This window comes from Hordeum vulgare, chromosome 3H (assembly GCF_904849725.1).
Source record: "Hordeum vulgare subsp. vulgare chromosome 3H, MorexV3_pseudomolecules_assembly, whole genome shotgun sequence".
Taxonomy (NCBI): Eukaryota; Viridiplantae; Streptophyta; class Magnoliopsida; order Poales; family Poaceae; genus Hordeum; species Hordeum vulgare.
Window position 1 is genome coordinate 126,662,937 of NC_058520.1, and position 23,636 is coordinate 126,686,572.

General features: G+C 43.5%; 1 pseudogene; it reads left to right on the plus strand.

The window, feature by feature from the left end:
• Positions 1 to 10,862: 10,862 nt before the first annotated feature.
• Positions 10,863 to 22,856, plus strand: LOC123441562 (annotated as a pseudogene).
• Positions 22,857 to 23,636: the final 780 nt, after the last annotated feature.

Sequence of the window (23,636 nt, forward strand, 5' to 3'; positions counted from 1 at the left end):
CCTATATGCCATTGCCTTTGGCACATCTATACCATACTTCTCTTGGCAGTTGTCAATCATAGTCTGAATGCTAGTATTGAGATCAGATCTAAACAATGGCTCATATGTCTTTGCAAGCCACTTTGCAGTGACCCTACTCTTATCTGTAGTAGTAGGGCAAGTGTGTTGCAATCTCATTTTATTTATTGCAAATGTTTTCTCTCCTTTTATAACTGCTGCCACCATAAAGAATTTGCATATCTTCTTTGTTCTGCATTCCACAATAATTCTTTTATCTGAATTCCTGTGATACTGAAAAGATCTACTCTGACTGATGTGCAAGCTCAACAAAGCATCCCTGACTTGGTGCTGATCTCTGAAACACATTTTCAGACATAATTGATTATGTGGCTCTTCCCTATTTTCATCATACCATTTCCTAGGTGGATGTTTCTTTGCCCTGCTCTTCCTTCCTTTAGGTGGTACAAAACTAGCTAGCTCAAACCCATCATCATCACTTTCCTCAAGGAAACCTTTCTCTTCTTCATCTGATGAGGGTTTAAAATCTGGTTCAAATATTTGTAAGGCACTGGAATGTGACCTGCTAGTGGGTCCTCTACCCAATGGCAATTTCCTCCTCTTTATTGTAGGCTCACTAATGTGTTCTCCTTCTTGAAGAACATGATCCTCCTCATCCAACTGATGTAAGCCCTCTGGTAGCACTTCATCATCAAGTCCACTGCCATTTGTTTCATCATCATTTGTTTCTTCCTGTTCAAATTATTCTAATGTAAGCCCTCTTCCCTCATTTTTTTGGCCTATACCCCCATGAAGTAAGGATCGTTTTCAATATCTCTTGGACCCTCGGAATCAAATGAAGATGCATCAGTACTATCTTCTTCCACTACTTGTTTAAGCTTGAGCTTGCCCTTCTGCTCTCTTCCCTCATTTCTGCTCTCTTGTCTTCCAACCACATTTTGGCTCTCTTGTGTCACAAGCACATCTTCAAAGATAGGTGCACTCCCCCTATACACTGACAAATTCAACAACTTGGCATCCTTGTGCTGCCTCTTGAGCTGTTGCAACTTAGCATTGGTATCTATTTTCTCTAGACCATCAAATCCTATGTCTTTATCAAAATACACCGAGTCAGTGCTTCCATAGCCTTGTGTCTCCATCAGTGCTACCACACTAGAGAGGACAATATCATCACTGCACAGTTTCAACTGTAAACTGGCGAGATCTTGAAAATGAATGGCAACATCCCAAATTACTGGATATAAACTACAATTTCAGAAAATATGGCACTTGTGAGTGATAAATTTACATCACATGACACAAATGTAACCCTAAATTTCAGAAACTGGAACTGGAACTAATTAAATCTAACCCTAAATTCCTATTCCTAATCCCCATTACTATAAATTTCAAAAATATGGCACTTGTCAGTGATGAATTTACATCACATGACACAAATGTAACCCTAAATTTCAGAAACTGAAACTGGAACTAATTAAATCTAACCCTAAATCCCCATTTTATTAAATCCCCAATACTATAAATTTCACAAACTGGAACTAATTAAATCTAACCCTAATAATAATTTATCAAGAAAACTTACTCAACGCCGCCGATCCCAGACGTCCAAAGATGGCTTGTACTTGGATTCGCCACCCAAATCTGTGCTAGCCTCAACATCCCCGCCTTGGACACACCACACTCGGAGAACTCGCACGAGCCCTCGCCATCGGACGAATAAGATTCGCTGTCGTCGTCGCCGCCACCCCAAGCTACTCCTCTTAAAGCACCGCTCGAAACGATGTGGCCGCCGTCACCCTCGACGTCGCCGTCGCCGCCACCACCAACTATGCTTCGAGGAGTCGCCGCCGCCATGGCCGGGAGAGAGGAGAGGGAGTCGGGCTGGGAAAGAGATGCAAGTGCAAGCGGGATTCCCCCCTGCTGATTTGAGCCGCATGGAGAGGGAGAGAGACGGTTTTCCCCCCAGCCGCAGCGGTTCGGGCCGGTTTTTTCTTTACGGGACTGACTGGTGGGTCATATATGTCAGAAAGGGCATCTATACGTAGAAATACAAGGATTGCAACATACTGCCTGTATCTTGGTATGTATTTGAAAAAAGTTTGAAAGATGACACCAACTTATGAATACGGCCCGACTTGTTGTACTCTTTTGCAATTAACTCGTGCCAGTGTATCACGCCCATTTAGAACATAGCCCGCTCTTTGTTCCATTCTACTCCCTTGAAAATACGAGACACTGTTTGAGAAAAAACTCTCATATTTTGATACAAAGGGAGTACTTATATTTCCAGTTTGTTGATGGTACCGCTCCTCTTCTTTTATATTCTGCATTTTATTTTGTCTTAGTCTGCGAAGTGAGCATAACTTAGATGGTTAGGTTTTATGTGGTGCAACCAGCCCATCGGGTTCAAGAATTAGATTTAACACTATGTTTGTATTTTTTAAAATTTATTTCAGTTGTTCGGATATAGGAATAGGATATGTGTATACGTTTATAGGGGTAAATGTATGTATGTGTTTGGAGCATCTACGGTTGTGTTATGTTATAAAAATTAAGTTTGACTAAATTTTTGTTAAAAATATCAATTTCTAAGTATTTCAAATAAAGCATAGTTGTGAGGAAAGCATATTGATCCCTCTTTGTGAACCTTCTGTTTAAAAGTTATGTTAGGACATCCCCAAAGCTAACCCTTAAATCTCCCGTACGTATTTTTCTAAATTTATTTTAGCTGTTCGGATGATGTTCGTTCAATGATACTGGTAGGAATAGGATGTGTGTATACATTTATAGAGGTAAATATATGTATGTGTTTGAAGCATCTACAATTGTGTTGTGTTATAAAAAATAAGTTTGACTAATTTTTTGTTAAAAAATATCAATATCTAAGTACTTCAAATAACATATGTTGTGAGGAAGGCATATTGATCCCTCCTTGTGAACCTTCTATCTAAAGGTTATGTTGAGGCATCCCAAAGCTAACCATTAAATCTTCCGTAAACGTCTATGCCAAGCTATCCGAACATTGTTTGTCATCCAACGACGTTCTGTATATGCATGTGCACTCGTCCGACTGTTCGAAATACCACAAACTAGAGCAAAGTTACCGGGAGCCTTGTTTTGTGTTCGCTTCCTCCTTGTTGCCGCTGTCATTGTACCACTCCGGTCACTCGCCAAGGTCTTGTCGGACCTCTGCTGCTCCAGCTGGTTGCCACGCCGCTTTGCCTACGTCGTCATTCCACCTCTCCTTCGTCCACCATGCAGGTACCATATGCCCCTGCAGATGCTGCCTATGGAGGTCACAACGCCGACAAGTGTTTTGACAAAATGATGGCACTAAATTTTTGACAATGTTTTCTCCTCTCTCTGAAGCATTGGATTCAGAGTTGGAGTACTTGTATGACAACTACGTTGAGTCGTCTGATGACACATCCGAGGACGAGGGGTGTGCATGAAATGAGATAATGCAGGCGGTCTTTGCAAATGCGGAGCGTGCGGAAAAACATGTTCTCAATGTCAAGTGAGAGATCAAGGTTCGTCGATTGTCGAAACGAAGCACAATGTCGGTGCGCTTGACACTGATGGCCTACCAAATTACTACGATGCCCTATTCATAGACATTTTTGCTAACACTTTTGGATGCGGAAAAATGTATTCGATCACGTCTACAATGGTGTACGGGCCTACGATGACTACTTCATTTTGAAGAAGGATGTTGTAGGAAATTCTGGACTTTTTGGATTACAGGTGCATAACTGCACTGTGGATGCTTGCATATGGCACGGCCTCATATTCGTGGGATGAGTACCTCCAGATGTGTGAGACCACAATACAGACGCCTTGGTCATATTTGCTACTGTGGTGGTCGAGGTGATTGGATCCCAATACTTGAGAGAACAAACTCTTGCACACACCGAAAGACTCATGACACTCTCAGAAGCAAGAGGATGGCTAGGTATAGATCTCTTGATTGCATGCACTGGAAATGGAGGAACTGCCCATATGCTCAACGAGGCCAACATCAGTGCCATGTTAAGAATTACACCATCATTCTTGAAGCAGGTGGATCACAAGATCTTTGGATTTGACACATCTTTGGCATGTACGGGTCTCACAAGCCAACATCAGTGCCATGTTAAGAATCACACCATCATTCTTGAAGCTGGTGCATCACAAGTTCTTTGGATTTGACACTTCTTTGGCATGTACGGGTCTCACAACGATACAAAATTGTTGTAACAGTCTTCATTGTTTCCTAGGTTGATTGAAGGACAAGCTTCTCCATACAACTATACCATCAATGGTCATGATTACAATGTAAGTTGGTATTTAGTTGATGATATATATCCTTCATGGTAATCTTCGTCAAGACTATCTCTGATCTAGTTGGTCACAAAATAACCCACTTTTTCAAATACAAGAAAGAGCTAGAAAAGATGTGGAGAGGACATTTGGAGTGCTCCAAGCCCGTTTTACAGTTGTTCGAAGCTGCAAAAAATATGGGATCTAAAGACCTTGTGGGAGGTTATGCCATATTGTGTGATCATGTACAACATAATCATGGACGATGAGGGTGAAGATGTAACCAAAGGGCTGAAATTTGAGAACATGAGTGGTCCTATTCAACTCGCATGTTAGATTCTAAGCACGTTTGAGGAGTTTGTCCAAATGCATTAATAGATTCGGCATCGAGGAACTCATGAGCATCTTAAGAAAGATATGATTGAGCATATATGGGGGCTTAAAGGGAAGAACTATGACATGTGCGTTATACTATTTTATTTTAAATTTTTTTTGGATTGTAATATTTACATATGAACTAGTGTAACATTTGCATAGTTTCACTCCTTGGAGATTTTATGCAATTATTTTGAGTGTTGCGGGCTTAAAAAATAACTGACATTTGAAGAACAAGTTCAATAAAGTTGGTAGGTCGGCTTTCATACCTAGATCAAGAGAACAATCCACGTATAAGTAAAGTGCCTATTTTGAGGGTCGGTGTTGGAGACACCCTTAGCTTTGTTTCTATGAAACGAAAGCGGCCAAGTACATCTCCACCACACACACCCTCAAATCGCCCTTATATGTCCTTTGTGGGTGTCCATACTTGTTTTGCCATCCAATGTTACTCTTAAAGCATGCGCAAACTCATTCACACATTCAAATTCCCGCAAACTAGAAGCAATCTTGGGGGAGGAGGCTTTTGGGGGAGTTTGTACATCCAGTTAGCCAACAAAAAGGCAGGAGGACGGACATGTGAACATCCCCTCTCTCTCCTCAACCACGACATGCACATGCATAAATGAACATTTATGGAACATTGTCAGATGGCCAGCTCCCGCATTAGTGTGAGACTAGTTCGGACCAATCCACAAACAAATAATGCGTCCATTTTAAGGGTTAGCACTGGATATGCCCTAAAAGCATCTCTAACAGATTTCTTAAAAATAGATACTGCAAAACAATTTAAGGTATATTGCAAAACGATTTTATGGTATTACACGACCTCGAGTAGAACATCCCGTGAAATAAGTATGATAAATGTAAATCACCACTAAAGGCCTACATGTCAATGCTTTTTTGTCTTCTTCCCCACCACATCTTGTGAGATCTCAACAAGGTGGAGTGCCGATGGGTTCGAGCACTCGCGCTACCGGCACAAGACTTCGTCGTCTCCTTATTCTTGAGCCGTTCTAGGCCCTGTGTCGCCTGACGAGATGCTTGCCCGCGGCGGTAGCCCCCAGTCGGCAGGGGGAGGTGTTCGTCCGGCCCGGTAACCTCCACCTCGACGAGCCCGATGAGTGGTGGATGCATGCGGCCAAGGAGCACGACTACGTAGTCGTGTCCATGTCGAACTGGTTCACGCGCACGGTCTTGTACTACCGATGTAGCCTGTTTGAGAAGCCGCTGCCCGCTGGGAGCACACGCCAGCACGACCTTGGCCTCCCAACGCAGATCCTTCACCTCGTGGCTCACGAACCAAGCTCGGTGTGCATTCAGTGCATGGAATTGGAACACCGTGGTGCAGTTTTGCCACATTCCAGTGAGTCTGATGCCGGTCTGGTGACAATTAGGCTTAAATTTCTCTCCCACCAACCGTCGCGTGATTATTTAGGTCGCCCTAATATAAAACCGACTTTAAAATTAAATATCTTGGCTACAAGATTATTTTTAGAGGCGGTTGATTTTTTATCTAGTACTGTCCGTCTAACGGGGTGTGGAATGAACATTTATTTTCGTCCCAAACCGCATATCAACGGTTATTTTTCGACCTTTTACGGAATTTGCTAGAAATGATCTAAATCCCTATTCATCTAATAAAACTAACACCTAATGGTCCAGTTCACTTCACATCACAAATTCACAACCACATGCCATGTTAAGCTCGGGATTAAAGTTTATTTTTAGCAGCTCCCCACATGAATATGGTCGTGGGAAAATTCAAAAAAGGAAAGATGGTCGTGCGTCTTCTTCCCATGCGTACCATGAATGACCACAGATGTACACCCGGCCTCTTTTCAGCAAAAGGAGAATTGTTCGCGTACAAACTATCAACAACATTGTGGCATGATACGCAGCCCATGCTATCCGCCTCCTCCCATCCTACGCACCCCGTCCCGGCTACGCCTGCTCTTCATCACCAGATAAGCGGACGAAACACTTGCGGTAGCGTACAATTGGACGAAGTCTGTGTTGGTTTGAAGCTGACGCACGTCGCTGATCTTTCTGGAACCCGTTTGATTTGTCTTTCTCTTTCTCGGAAGGACTATACTTGCGTCTGGTTGGTCCACGTATGAGATGTGCCGTTGGGGTCACGTTTGGAGAGGTCCAGTTCCGTGTAGTTCGCAGAGCTTAAAGAAAACATTCTTTTTTTTTTGAAACGGGCAAAAAATCTTCTGCCTTATATTGATATAGAAGAAGCAAACAGGGGAACGAAAGAGCCATAAAAAAAAAAGAGAAAGGGGGCGAACACCGCCCCCGACAAAGGGGGAAAGAGGATCAACCTACAAGATCCGTCAGATTTTTAGCACCGGCGAGGATCCGGTCCTTTCCCTCTTCCCTAATCTTATGCATAGGACTTATTGTTGAAAACTTGACCGTTCCTTTCTTTCCAGATCTACCAAGTGATGAGCGTGATAGCTGAGCGTAAGCCTTTTGGGGAGGAGGTGGTGGACTTTGAAACGGCCAGCCAATAGTCCATGACTTTAGGCCTGCTGATGAGGTCTGGACAAGACAACCAAGAGGCCGCGGCCGTCCAGATACGTCTGAAGAAGCGGTACTCGAAAAGAATGTGTTGTGCCATCTCAGGGGAGGTACGACAGAGCTGGCAAGTAGGTTGGTGCAGCTATCCGCGTTTCGCCAAGCGATCAGCGGCCTTAAGCGGTTCTGGACAGCGAGCCAGGCAAAGAAACGACACTTTGGAGGGGCCCAGGTCTTCCATACGATGTTCCCAAACTGGCAGGGCAAAGAGGTAAGGAATTGGACTTTGTAGGCAGAGCTGGCCTAGTAGGGCCCATTAGGGGTCAAGGACCACGTAATGGAGTCCTCAGTGTCAGGATGAAGCTGGATATCCGACAGGAGCTCCCAGAGGCGGACGTATTGTTCCATTTGTTCGACCGTGAATGCATCCATGCAATGTCCGAGATCCAATTGTTATCAGCGAGAGCGTCCTGGACCGTATGATTCTTCCTCTTGGAAGCCTTGAAAATAAGGGGAACCAGGTCTTTTGGCGGGGCGTCGTGTAGCCATTAAGACGACCAGAAGGAGGCCTTAGCGCTGTTTCCGATGGTGACACGAGTAGCCGCATCGAAGAGGGCAAGGTCGGAGGCGTCGTTGGGGGTTTCAGAGCCCACCCATGGCTTCTCAGGAGCCTTCCACTCATACCATAACCAGTGAAGCCTCAGGGCCCGGGAGAACTTCTCCAGGTCCAAAACCCCCAAACCACCAAGCTCCTTGGGGCGGCAGACCTTTTGCCAGTTGACTTTGCATTTCCCTCCACTAATCGCCTCCTTATAGGCCCACAGCATGCCGCGACTGATCTTCGCAAAGGCCTTGAGGATGCCTTTGTCAGCCTTTAAAGCCGTCAGCAAGAAGATTGGCATGAAGGAGAGCACGGACTTAACCAGAGCAGTGCACCCGGCACGATTTAGGAACTTTCCTTTCGACGGGCTAAGACGAGCCACCGCCTTGTCGATGTAGGGTTGAAGGTTCACACGCCTAAGTCTTCGAGGGATAGGGGTAACCCCAGGTACTTAATGGGGAAGGGGGTCGTAGTCACCGGGAAGTTCGCCAGAATCTCCTCCAAGTTGATGTTGGCGCATTGGATGGGAGCGATGGAGCTCTTGGTCACATTTGTCACGAGGCGAGAGACTACCCCAAAAATCTGTAGTATGCTAGCAAGGCCTTCCACATCATGTGTCGTGGGGGATAGAAAAATGGCAGCGTTGTCCGCACAGAGGGAGACCTTGGGGCCCTGAATACCTCCAGGCATAGCAGACAGCAGGTCGGATTTCGTAGCCTTTTCCAGAAGTCTTTGAAGAGGGTCGATGGCGATGTTGAATAGTAGGGGTGAGAGGGGATCGCCCTGACGAAGACCGCGACCATGCAAGATGTCCTTCCCAGGGATTCCGTTGAGGAAAACTCTAGAGAAGGCCGTGGTGAAGAGAGTCGTCAGGAGGGCCCGCCATCTTTGAGGAAAGCCGAGGCGTTGCAAAAGATCCAGCATGTAATCCCAGCGAACAGTGTCAAAGGCCTTGGCGATGTCCAATTTGATGAGAAGGGATGGAGTTTTGCTGCGGTGTAACCGGCGGGCGGTGTTCGTGACGCACATGAAATTTCCGTGGATAGTTCTAGACTTGATGAAAGCGCTCTAACTGCGGGAAACAATGTCGTTCATCTTCGGGCTGAGACGTCGTGCCATAGATTTGGCGATGATCTTCGGGACCACATGGATGAGACTGATGGGCCTGAAATCCGATATGGCCTCCGCACCGTCCTTCTTAGGCAGAAGCCCGACATTGGCTGTGTTGATGATGTGGAAGTTGGACGCCGAAAGCTCGGAGAAGGCATTGATGGTGGTCATAAGGTCATCCTTGATTATATCCGAGCAAGAGCGAAAGAAGGCGATAGTAAAACCGTCAGGGCCCGGAGCCTTGTCCGCGGGCATGTCATCAATAGCCTCCTTTATCTCACCTTCAGAGTAAGGTAGGCCCATGTCCTCCAGGGGGTGGGTGGTGGGGTTCAGAGCGTCCCAGTTGAAGTCCAGCATACGAGAAGGAGGCCGACCTAGAGCGCGGGAGAAGTGGTCGAAGATCAGCCCGGCTTTATCATCGTGAGCCACAACCCAGCCAGTGTTATGCTTGAGTCTCAAGATGTGATTTTTGCACTTCCTCACATTAACTCGTACATGGAAAAATTTGGTGTTGGCGTCGCCCTCGCGGAGGTAGAGAATTCTGGAGGCTTGACGTTTGTGGGATCTTTCCAGAGCAGCGAGACTCTTAACCCGACGTTTCAGGTTAGCACGGAGCCATCTTTCTTCCTGGGAGAGTGCGTGGGACTCTTGAGCAACATCCAGGTGCAGAATGACATCCAGGGCCATGAGGAGTTGCAGTTTGCCATCAGAGAAGAGGCCTTTGCTCCAAGATCTGAGCCGATGTGCCGTGGTCTTGAGCTTGTGATTGATGACATGGACCGGCTGTGAGTGCGAGGAGGGCGCAGACCAAGCTTGTTGGACCACCTCCTTGAACCCCGATATTTTGGTCCAGAAGGACTCGAAGTGAAAGAAAGGTGGTTTTCGCGGGACACTCTGGTTGGAAAGGAGGAGGGGGCAGTGGTCCGAGAGGGATGAGGACAGGGCATGCAGCACATGATTCTCAAACATGAGGTCCCAAGCAGCGTTGCAGAAAGTCCGGCCCAGACGCACAAGAGTAGGGGTCTCCCTTTCATTGCTCCAAGTAAACCTCCGGTTCTGCAGCTTCAGCTCCTTAAGCTCACAGTTGGTGAGGGCTCTTCTAAAGAGACCCATGAGGCGGAAGTCCAGGTTGTTGTTCTTCTTGTCCTCCTCTTGGTAGATAAGGTTGAAATCCCCAATGATGAGCCATTTTGAGTCATCAGAAGGCTTGGTGGCAATAGCTTCTGTGAGAAAGGCTTCTTTCTCGGCGTGGTATGTAGGGCCGTAGACCGTAGTGAGCTTGAAGGAGGTACCACATGCGCGAATGGAGACGCTAGCCGAGATCAAGTGAGTGCTAAGGTGCACGTTGGAGACCTCCACATGATCCTCGTTCCAGAGTAAGAGGATGTCGCCCCGGGTGCCGATGGCCGGACGGTGAGCGAAGGAGTGAAGTCTAAGACCGCCGATATAAGAAGTCATTTGTTGATCGATGTGGTCGAGCTTGGTCTCTTGTATGCAAGCAATATGACAACGGGTATCAGCGAGGAAGGCGTGGACGGTGTCTTTGCGACCTTGTTCGTTTAGCCGCGGGTGTTCCAGTGAGCGATGGAGAGATCAGGTCCGATCATAGTGACAACAACCAAGGTGAGGTGATAACTTAAAAGATGAACAGAGAGACTTGTCCACAAGTGATACAGACGACGAAACGCAGCAGGAAAGCAAGGAACTAAACAGTCACGTCCTGGGCATCTGGCTCGCACCCTCCTGGACCTCCCATGACAATGAGCGACTCGTCCGCTTCGGCCATGCTGCGGATGTTGAGCTTGAAGAGCTTGGTTAGAGTTAGAGCTTCAATCGCCTTGTCCGGAAGCGGGGTGCTGAACTTGTGGACGTAAGCCTTCCTCGCATCCAGCAGAGGGACTCCTTCAGCAGCAACACCCATCTTGGTGTTTAGGACATGGACGACCTTATCCATGGCGTGCATTTTTGGCTTGTTGATCAAACGGGCACTGCGCCTGGTTTCAGAAGTGGGCTGCACCTCGGGCAGCTTAGGCATCAGGAGTGCAGGCGCAGGGCACGGCAGGAGAGGTGCCTGAGGGCGCACAAAAAGGTTGCTGCCGGGGGTTGGAGCGCGTTCTTCCGCCGCGGGGTCGCCAAGGACCTGCCTGGCCTCGTCCTCAGCGGCGTCCCCGGTGGCGTCTTCCCAAGAGTCCGGTACCACAGCCGGTGAGAGGCTGAGAGCAGCGGAGACAGAGCCGCGTGTAGGAGTGGCGAGGCAGGGGGCGTTGCCGAGTCGTCCATCACGTCATCCAGCCAAGCGCTGGGGAGGGGAGGCTCGTTGTGCACTTGTGGTGGGGGCGAGGCGAGCCGCGAGAAGCCCATGGTGAAGGCCGGCGGCAACACCTTGATAGCGGACGCCCAGTCCGTGCAAGCCGAGTCACATGCAATGACGGAGGAGATATTGACTAGCTGACATGTCAGTGCATTGCAAGGCAAGAGAAAAAAGTTTTATAATGCACCAATTCTAACATTAGTTGGCATGCATAAAGATTAGCCAGTTTATGTAACGCAACAACTTCTTAAGCCTCTTTGCACTTTCCTCTTGCATAGGTTGATCATAATGAAACTATTATAAATAGTATTATGCATGTCAATTAGACCTATTTGATGATGTGACACGTCATTAAATGATGAAAGAAAAGATGTGATATCATATTATAATACCATATCATATTAAATGTTGTACTAACTTATGATACTATGCATTATGAAAGTAGTATCATACACTAGCACCATATGCATGATACTAGTATATATATGATACTTCCTATTACGAGCAGACTAAGTGCATGCAAGACAAAAAAAAATTAAGCCTCTTTGTAATATATATCCACCACATAATCCAACTCATGGAGCCTCCAAAGCACCCCCCACCTTGATGTGAAAAATCACATTTATAATTAGCTCACATCAGACATTAGTGTCAAAAAATATAAATTTGTGTGAATCGTATTATGAGAACCATGTGGGATTTTTTTAAATGAAATATTCATATTGCATTAATCTACTACCACTAAAAAGAAAGAGGAGGAAGATCCAACTATAAATCTGAACCTCTAATCACTTAATCAACGGACTGATTACTCTGTTAGCGAAATCCTCGTCGCTAATGAAATGTCCCTCGTCACTGACGAAAAGAAAACGCCACGATCAACTGTGAACTGCTCCCGCAACCCCCCTCTGGCCCCGCTCGCCCCGCACACGGCCGCCGCCGCTCCGCTCGTCCCGCTCATCGACGCCTCCGCCTCGCTTGCCTACACGCGTGCATCTAGCCAATCGCCAGCCACCATATATACGATGCTTCCACCTACCTTCCTCAAGCTCCCCCTCGCCCTCGCCTTGCTGCTCTGTTGTGTTGTGCTGTGCGCGTGAGCTAGGTGGAGCAGGAGAGTATTCGAATTCACGTACGAGTAGGTGGTGGACGACCTGGCCAAGGTGCAGGACTTCGCGACACAGCTGCATGGCGACCTCCGGGACTCCCCCAAGGTCGGCCTCATCATGTACCAGATCATCCACACCTTCTCCCGCGTCATCCACGCCGCCAAGGCCACGGCTGCCGCTAGCGCCAGCGCCAGCAGCGGGAGTGAGGTCACCGATGGCGTAACGAGCGGCGAAAGAGGAAGGCCACCACCGGCGGAGGGCCACACAAGGCCTGCCGGACAAGGTGAGGTTGCTCGACCTCATGATTCTTTATCTATTATTGTATTAGTTAATACTTCCTCCGTCTGGAATTACTTGTCGCTAAAATGGAAAAAAGTGTATGTATCTCTAAACTGATAATATTTTTTTACTGTTGTACTCAACATGGATATGGTGGCGTGTAGGCTTTTTGCTGGATACAACAAGGCAATCAGCTTGTTTGATGTTCATTGGCCTGGCAGAGATTTGAGCAATACTTTTTTGCTTAAAGGGGGTGAAGGGCTAACTGGTAAGAGAAAGTTCCATTAGTTTACTTAATAGTTACTATGCCTGAAGACAACATATGATTTCAGTTGGGTTTTGAAACATAGAAATGCTCTAATGTTGATTTAATCTGCATGCAACTTTGATTGTCTGTTTAAGGATTCACCAAGAAATAAAGAAATACTTTCCATCACATGAATCAAATGTTAATGTTCATGACTTGTTCTGTACTTCCCTTACTGTATAAAAATACCATTCCTAGAAAATGTGGCGCATAGGTAGGCTTATGTTGTTGTAATTTTCCTATAAAATGTATTGTACAACCTACACTGGCCCTCCTTATGTTTTTGGCAAATATATATAGAAAGGCGATTGAAAACTGAAGTTAATATAAAGAGTTGTTGATCAGTGTTAGGTCTCAAGTGTCAACTGTATCATATATAGTCTTTTTTGATGGCACCGTTGCTGGATCGATTTGTCAGTGACCACAACTATTGGAGCCACACACTAATACTCCCTCTGTCCCAAAATAAGTGTCGTAAATTTAGTACTAAGTTAGTACAATTGAGTACTAAGACAACAAAATTTATTTTGAGACAGAGGGAGTAGCACTTATCAAGCCATTTATCTTAATTCAGCTGTTACTTTGCAGTTCTAAATTTTTCAAGACAAATGACTACAATATCCAGTTTGTTTTCTTCTTCAGTTTCATTAACTTGCAGATTGTATTATCCTTCCTAGGTGCAACATTCTTTTCGAATGTTAATACTGCTCAAGGTATAAATTATTTTACCATTTTATTTTTGCATTCGTTATGTATTGTTCATTGCTGTAAGGTATGTGGAATTTGTTGCTTCTTATCTTCTTGGTGCCAGCAATTGCATATGTGTACATATTTGGGTTAGGATTAATGGCAGGATCTCTTATTCGGAATTTTCTTGAAGGTGGGGAATTTCCAAGTAAGTTCACAATCATTTTAAGTAAATTTTTGAGTTTTTACCTATTAAAAGTTCACATTAACTTTGTTTAATATAATTAATTATAGTTTTTATTTTTAACAATGCCATAGCAAGTAAATATCTTTCTTTCTGATGAACATATACCATCCATTTTGAGACCAATCTTGCACCCTTGCATATTCGAGTCTCACCATAATTTTCCTATTGTGTTACCGTAGTACACTGGATTACAGTTCTGGAGATAATACCTGCATTTTGTTTATACCGAGGATTATATGAGCTTAGACACTATGCTATTAGGGCTTCATAAACAGGAAATCCTTGCATGCGATGGAGTGATCTAAATGACCGTACAAACGGAATGAGGGATGTGATGATCATTATTATTGTTGAGTGGTTAGTTTTGCTTCCCGTTGCATATTATTTTGACTATGCTGCTTCAGTTGGAAATAGTTGTGGTCTCCTTTCCATCATCAAACGTCTCCTAAGGAAGAACCCCACTTGGAGAAGGATAACTGTTAATGAAGTTGCCAATAATGATGTCCATGTAGAAATGGAGAAGCTAGCCATTATTATAGAAGTAAGTTATTATATTACAGTTCATCACTCCTGCATACAATTCAAATTTTCACCTGATATATGTTACTACGTCGTTGTTTGTGATGATCTCAAGAAAGTATATCATGGAAAGGATGGTAAACCTGATAAATATGCTATTCAAGGTCTATCACTTGCTTTACCGTATGGAGAGTGTTTGGGCATTCTTGGTCCTAATGGAGGTGGCAATAGCTCTTTTATTAGCATGGTTGGTCACCCTTAATTGACTTGCTATATCCTAACTGTGTTACAATGTACATGTGGAAGACATCAAGCCCTTTATGTCCGAACTTCCGTTTTTTGAACACATTAATTCTAATTTTATAATCTTGTCCATGCTGATTCTTTCATTTGCAATCTTCTTTATTATTCATATGTACTGCGGTTCAGTTTAACCATCTTTCTTCATGATTAAATTACTAACTCCTTTTCAAAGTTCAAAGTTGTGTACTATCATTGGTTAGTTGTGGTGTCTTAATCCTATTGTGGAATTCATCCTTCTTGGTGATGCATGAGAGATGATTGGGTTTTCAAAGCCAACATGACGGAATGCTTTTTATAGGATTTCAGCATACATAATGACATGGAAAACATATACAACACCAGGGGGTTTTGTCCGCAGAATGAGTAGGATATGCACTTCTTTGTTCCAAAATAATCTCTCAGTAATTTTGGTCAAGTTCATGATAAATTCCTTCTCATTCTCACATTACATTGCCTCTATTTTTGGGATGCAGTATGCTATGCGAGATGCTGACTCGCAGAGACCATCTCCAGTTTTATGGTCGGCTGAAGAGTCTGAGTGGCTCTGCTTTGGACCTTGTAAGTTATAACAGTTCACTAATTACATAGTCCATTAGCATAATCTCTAAGGTGCATCCAATATATGTTTTAGATGAAAAAGCGGTGTATGCTAGTGCTTTTGATACTTAAATTTCTCTACTTAACATAGATTTACAATGTAAGATATGTAACACTACCTTTTTGTTCTATGGAGTTACAAAGAAACCTGAAAAAGACTTACCGAAATGAAAATGATTTCTGATTTGACATTTGATGGAAATGATTTCTATGCCATCGAAGAATCCTTAGGAAGTGTAAATTTACTTCTTGGTGGTGTTGCTGACAAGCAAGTAAGGAAGTACAACGGTGGCATGAAGAGTCGTCTTAGTGTCGCCATCTCGCTGATTGGAGATGCAAACGTACAACTTTCGACGCCATATTTATTTTCCTCGGTCACCAGGTGATTGATGTCTACTACGCAACCTTCTCCTTGTAGACGTTGTTGGGCCTCCAAGTGCAGAGGTTTGTAGGACAGTAGCAATTTTCCCTCAAGTGGGTGACCTAAGGTTTATCAATCCGTGGGAGGCGTAGGATGAAGATGGTCTCTCTCAAGCAACCCTGCAACCAAATAACAAAGAGTCTCTTGTGTCCCCAACACACCCAATAAAATGGTAAATTGTATAGGTGCACTAGTTCGGCGAAGAGAAGGTGATACAAGTGCAATAAGGATGGTAGATATAGGTTTTTGTAATCTGAAATTACAAAAACAGCAAGGTGACTAGTAACAAAAGTGAGCACGAACGGTAGTGCAATGCATGGAAACAAGGCCTAGGGTTCATACTTTCACTAGTGAAGTTCTCTCAACAATGATAACATAATTGGATCATATAACTAGCCCTCAACATGCAACAAAGAGTCACTCCAAAGTCACTAATAGCGGAGAATAAACGAAGAGATTATTGTCGGGTACGAAACCACCACAAAGTTATTCTTTCTGATCGATCTATTCAATTGTCCGTAGTAAAATAGCACGAAGCTATTCTTTCCGTTCAATCTTTCATAGAGTTCGTACTAGAATAACACCTTAAGATACTTATCAACCAAGACCCTAATGTCACCTAGATACTCCATTGTCACCTCAAGTATCCGTGGGTATGATTATACGATATGCATCACACAATCTTAGAATCATCTATTCAACCAACACATAGAACTTTAAAGAGTGCCCCAAAGTTTCTACCGGAGAGTCAAAACGTGTGCCAACCCCTATGCATAGGTTCCCAATGTCACGAACCCGCAAGTTGATCACCAAAACATACATCAAGTACTCACATGATTATCCAAACGTGTGCCAACCCATATGCATAGGTTCCCAATGTCACAAACCGGCAAGTTGATCACCACAGATAGACACGTGCAAGACATACATCAAGTGTTCTCAAAGACTCAATCCGATAAGATAACTTCAAAGGGGAAACTCAATTCATTACAAGAAGGGAGAGGGAGAAGAACATCATAAGATCCAACTATAGTAGCAAAGCCCGCGGTACATCGAGATCAAGACATCTCAAGAACACGAGAGAGAGAGATCAAACACATAGCTACTGGTACATACCCTTAGCCGCGAGGATGAACTACTCCCTCCTCGTCATGGAGATCGCCAGGATGATGAAGATGGCCATCGGAGATGGATTCCCCCTCCGACAGGGTGCCGGAACGGGCTCCAGATTGGTTTTTGGTGGCTACAGAGGCTTGCGGCGGCGGAACTCCCGATCTAGGTTTCTTTCTGGAGGTTTCTGGATTTATAGGACCATATGGCGGTGGAGTTGCGTCAAGTGGCCCCCTGAGGAGCCCACAAGCTTGGTTGGTGCGGCCTGGGGGGCCGCGCCAACAGGGCTTGTGGCTTCCTCGGGACCCCTCTCCGGTATCTTTTTCTTCCGGTATTTTTGATATTTTCCATAAAAAATCACCGCGAAAGAATTATTCCGTTTGGACTCCGCATGAAAAAGGGTCAAAAACACGAAAAGAACAAGAACTGGCAGTTGGCACTGAATTAATAGGTTAGTCCCCAAAAAGATATAAAAGGCATATAAAACATCCAAAGTTTGACAAGATAACAACATGAAACCATCAAAAATTATAGATACGTTGGAGACGTATCAAGCATCCCCAAGCTTAACTCCTGCTCGTCCTCGAGTAGGGAAGTGATAAAGAATGAATTTTTTATGCTTTCATGCTACCTAGCATAGATGTCCTTTGTAACTCCTCTTATGTGACATGAATGTTCAGATCCGTTAGATTCAAAACAATAGTTTGCTATTGATGTGGAGACAATAATACTTCAAGCAAACTAGCAAGGTAATCATGAACTTTCAAAATAACAAGGCCAAAAGAAAGTTATCCCTACAAAATCATATAGTCTGGCTATGCTCTATCATCCTTGCACAACGAATTTAAATCATGCACAACCTCGGTATTGGCCAAGTAATTGTTTTCACACCTTTACTTTCTCAAACTTTTTCAACTCTCACGCAATACATGAGCGTGAGCCATGGTTATAGCACTATAGGTGGAATGGAGTGGTGGAGGTTGTGAGACAAAAAAGTAGAAGATGGTCACATTGACTACGCATATCAATGAGCTATGGAGATGCTTATCAATAGATATCAATGTGAATGAGTAGGGATTGCCATGCAAGAGATGCAATAGAGCTATTAGTATGTGAAAGCTCTGAAGGAAAACTAGTGGGTGTGCATCCAACTTGCTTGCTCACGAATACCTAGGGGAATTTTGAGGAAGCCCATCATAGGAATATACAAGCCAAGTTATATAATGAAAATTTCCCACTAGCTATATGGTGGTGACAAAACGAGAGACTCTCAATCATGAAAATCATGGTGCTTAATATGAAGCACAAGTGTGGAAAGGAGATAGTAGCATTGTCCCTTCTCTCTTTTTCTCTCATTTTTTTGGTGGGCTCTTTGGCCTCTTTTTTTGTGTGGGCATCTTTGGCCTCTTTTTGTAGATGGGCTTCGATGGCCTCTTTTATTTCCTCACATGGGACAATGCTCCATCAATGATGATCATCACACTTACAACTCAAAACTTAGAGCAATGATGACTCTATATGGAATGCCTTCGGTAGTGTACCGTGACAATGATCTAGCATGGCATAGACATCAATGGAAACATCATGCTAGCTATCTTATGATCATGCAATGGCAATGTAGAAGCTGTGGCACATGTCATGGTGGTAGTTGCATGGCAATATATCTCAGAATGACTTTGAAAAAGCCATAGTAGGTAGGTATGGTGGCTGTTTTGAGGGAGACTAATGGTGGATTTTATGCACCGGCGAAAGTTGCACGGCACTAAAGAAGATAGTGATGGTGGAAGGTGAAAGTGTATCTAAACCATGGACTCAACATTAGTCATGAAGAACTCATATACTTGTTGCAAAAGTTTTAGTAGTAATCGAAACAAAGCATTCAACGCATACTCCCAGGGGAAGGGTTGGTAGGTATAAACCATCGCGCGATCCCGACCGCCACACAAAGGATGACAATCAATAGACCAATCGTGCTTAGACTTCATCACATAGCGGTTCACCATACGTGCATGCTATGGGAATCACTAACTTCAACACAAGTATTTCTAGATCCACAACACCATACTAATATAACTTCAATATTACCACAACCACAACTCAAAACTAATTGAGATGAATCAAACTTCTCTAACTATTCAATGCACATGAAGGTGGAAGTTTTCATATCCCTTTGGATAACTACCCATTTTGAGACTACTATCAAAGCATAGATCAACTACCAAGCCACGCACCGTTGTGCTCTAAAAGATATAAGTGAAGCACATAGAGAAAAAGCAACTAGCTCAAAAGATATAAGTGAAGCACATGTGAGCTGAATTGTATAACCAAAGGATATAAGTGAAGCTCGACAAAATCACGGTGAGTGCATGTCTCTCTCTATAGGTGTGCAGCAAGGAAGATTGTGACACAACAAAAATAAAAGACTCCTACGGTACAAGACGCTCCAAGCAAAACACATAACATGTGGTGAATAAAAATATAGCCCCAAGTAACATTACCGATGGATCGAAGACGAAAGAGGGGATGCCTTCCCGGGGCATCCCCAAGCTTATGCTTTTACAGAATCCTTGAATCAACTTGGGGTGCCTTGGGCATCCCCAAGCTTGAGCTCTTGCCACTCTTTATCTCTTTGTCCATAAGAACTTCACCCAAAACTTGAAAACTTCACAACACGAAACTTAAACAAACACTCGTGATAACATTAGTATAAGAAAGCAAACCACCACTTCCTTAGGTACTGTAGCAAACTTAAATTCTACATATGTTGGTGTTGGGTTGCTGTATTTTCACTTTTCATGGCTAGTACCCTCCGAGACTATCCATAGTTTCATCAAAATAAGCAACCAACTCAACAAAAACAGAATCTGTTAACAGCAGACCAGTCTGTAGCAATCTGTATACTTCTTATACTTCTGGTACTTCAAATAATCTGAAAAATTACGAGAGTCGAAAGAAATGACATAGAAATCAGCAGCAAAAATAATCAACTCAAAAGCTCTTACAGAATAAAAATGAAAATTCTTTTCTTGAGCAGAAAGTTTCTGTCTTTTTCCAGCATGATCAAACAATCATCACCAAGACTAATCATAACGGTTTTGCTTGGCACAAACACAAAAAGAAACACAAAATACACAATCATAACATAATTTTGATGGTGTGGAGAAAACAAAACAGGAAGCAAAAAAGCAAAGAAAAAATTATTCATTGGGTTGCCTCCCAACAAGCGCTATCGTTTAACGCCCTTAGCTAGGCATTGATTTCAATGATGTTCACATAAAAGGTAAGAATTGAAACACAACGAGAGCATCATGGAGCAAATGGCTAGCACATTTAAGTCTAACCCACTTCCTATGCATAGGGATTTTGTGATCAAACAATTTATTGGAGCAAGAATCAACTAGCATAGGAAGGCAAAACAAGCATAGCTTCAAAAATTTCAACATATGGAGAGGAAGCTTGACACTATTGCAATAAGTAGAAGCATATGATCCTATCTCATAGTAATCTTCAGTAGCATCATGAATGAATTCAACAATATAACCAGCACCTAAGGCTTTCTTTTCATGATCTACAAGCATAGAAATTTTACTACTCTCCACATAAGAAAATCTATTCTCAAGAATAGTAGTGGGAGTATCGTAAAAGACTTGAGCACTACAAATTGTGTCCACAATGAAAAAGCAAGGTTTAACAAAGGGGTTCTCGAGAGTATGACAAGTTTTATCATCCCTCTTCTTTAAAGCATAAGTATCCTCACAATAATCATCATAGATAGGGGGCATGCTTTCAATAAAATAATTTTGATCATTCAAAGTGGAAGAACTAAAAAGATCATCTTCACAAATATAGCACCCCCAAGCTTGTGGCTCTGCATATCATTACCATCATGGGTATTCATAGAATTCATGCTAACAACATTGCAATCATGCTCATCATTCACGTATTCTATGCCAAGCATTCTATGTAATTCTTCTTTCAGCACTTGAGCACAATTTTCCTTCCCATCATGCTCACGAAAGACATTGAAAAGATGGAGTATATGAGGCATCCTCGATTCCATTTTTTTGTAGTTTTCTAGCGAAAGAACAAGAAACAAAAAGGTTCGATTGCAAGATCTAAAGATATACCTTCAAGCGCTAACCTCCCCGGCAACGGCGCGAGAAAAGAGCTTGATGTCTACTATGCAACCTTCTACTTGTAGACGTTGTTGGGCCTCCAAGTGCAGAGGTTTGTAGGACAGTAGCAATTTTCCCTCAAGTCAGTGACCTAAGGTTTATCAATCCGTGGGAGGCGTAGGATGAAGATGGTCTCTCTCAAGAAACCCTGCAACCAAATAACAAAGAGTCTCTTGTGTCCCCAACACACCAAATACAATGGTAAATTGTATACGTGCCCTATTTCGGTGAAGAGAAGGTGATACAAGTGCAATAAGGATGGTAGATATAGGTTTTTGTAATCTGAAATTACAAAAACAGCAAGGTAACTAGTAACAAAAGTGAGCACGAACGGTATTGCAATGCGTGGAAACAAGGCCTAGGGTTAATACTTTCACTAGTGAAGTTCTCTCAACAATGATAACATAATTGGATCATATAACTAGCCCTCAACATGCAACAAAGAGTCACTCCAAAGTCACTAATAGCGGAGAACAAACGAAGAGATTATTGTCGGGTACGAAACCACCACAAAGTTATTCTTTCTGATTGATCTATTCAAGAGTCCGTTGTAAAATAGCACGAAGCTATTCTTTCCGTTCAATCTTTCATAGAGTTCGTACTAGAATAACACCTTAAGATACTTATCAACCAAGACCCTAATGTCACCTAGATACTCCATTGTCACCTCAAGTATCCGTGGGTATGATTATACGATATGTATCACACAATCTCAGAATCATCTATTCAACCAACACATAGAACTTCAAAGAGTGCCCCAAAGTTTCTACCGGAGAGTCAAAACGTGTGCCAACCCCTATCCATAGGTTCCCAATGTCACGAACCCGCAAGTTGATCACCAAAACATACATCAAGTACTCACATGAATATCCAAACGTGTGCCAACCAATATGCATAGGTTCCCAATGTAACAAACCCGCAAGTTGATCACCACAGATAGACACGTGCAAGACATACATCAAGTGTTCTCAAAGACTCAATCCGATAAGATAACTTCAAAGGGGAAACTCAATTCATTACAAGAAGGGAGAGGGAGAAGAACATCATAAGATCCAACTATAGTAGCAAAGCCCGCGGTACATCGAGATCAAGACATCTCAAGAACACGGGAGAGAGAGATCAAACACATAGCTTCTGGTACATACCCTCAACCCCGAGGGTGAACAACTCCCTCCTCATCATAGAGATCGCCGGGATGATGAAGATGGCCAACAGAGATGGATTCCCCCTCCGACAGGGTGCCGGAACGGGCTCCAGATTGGTTTTTGGTGGCTACAGAGGCTTGCGGCGGCGGAACTCCCGTTTTAGGTTTCTTTCTAGAGGTTTCTGGATTTATAGGACCAGATGGCGGTGGAGTTGTGTCAAGTGGGCCCCTAAGGAGCCCACAAGCTTGGTTGGTGCGGCCTGAGGGGGGGGGGGGCGGCGCCAACACGGCTTGTGGCTTCCTCGGGACCCCTCTCCGGTATCTTTTTCTTCCGGTATTTTTGATATTTTCCATAAAAAATCATCACGAAAGAATTATTCCGTTTGGACTCCGCCTGAAAAAGGGTCAAAAACACGGAAAGAACAGGAACTGGCACTTGGCACTGAATTAATAGGTTAGTCCCAAAAAAGATATAAAAGGCATATAAAACATCCAAAGTTTGACAAGATAACAACATGAAACCATAAAAAATTATAGATACGTTGGCGACGTATCAGTGATCTATGCTCATACTTTTATAAATGTGTCTCAGGTAGTGTACATGGACGAGCCCAGTACTGGATTGGATCCATCTTCAAGGAAGAGTCTCTAGACTAGTGTGAAGCAAGCAAAGCAAGATAGAGGAATCATTCTTACTAACGCGCGACTAAGAAACATTTGATAGAGATAGTTTGTAGCATTACATTGAGTACTTAACATTTGATTGACATTCCTAATTCTGAATGGAGTGAAGCTAAGAAATTTTGGTCTAGAAGCTGAAACTACCTTTTTTTGCTCCACCTTCTTTGCAGTATGGTTTCACATTCATACATTGGACTATTTGGGCTATGTTGACAATGACCTTATTTTCGTTGACATCCAGGGTGACAGAAAGAATTTGTCTGTATTTCAGCATTCCAATCTTTTGTACAACATGTGGATTATAAATAATCTTGGTAATAAGTATCAACTATCAACCAGCTGTCTTATTTGCACCTCAATGTTATTGGCCTTTGCCTCCGTTAATACAGATTACCGACAACTTGAACTATTACTGCTTTATTCTATTGCGGAACGACCATTCTTTGGCTTGCGAGCCGGTCATCGCCTTCACGGCTGGAGGCAAGAGCAACATATTTTGGTACCAAGCACAAGAGCCGGTGCATCATGGCTGCGAGAGCCGGTGCTTTTTCCACAATGGGAAGGCCACCATGATAACGACGCTAAGGGTGAACATGTTGAAGCGAAGGAAGGTCGCCATCGTCCAGATTACTGAGCAAGAGTGCCTAGTTCGAGTGTTCCCGTGTTGCATAGTCCACTGGTGAGAAATCATTCCATTTGCACACCAGTGCCGATTGATTCTCATTCTTTTTTCTTGTCCCGTGTACTATTATTTTTATATAATTATTAATGAAAAGTGGTGCAAATAATATTTGAATGATGCAGTATTACTAAATTCATA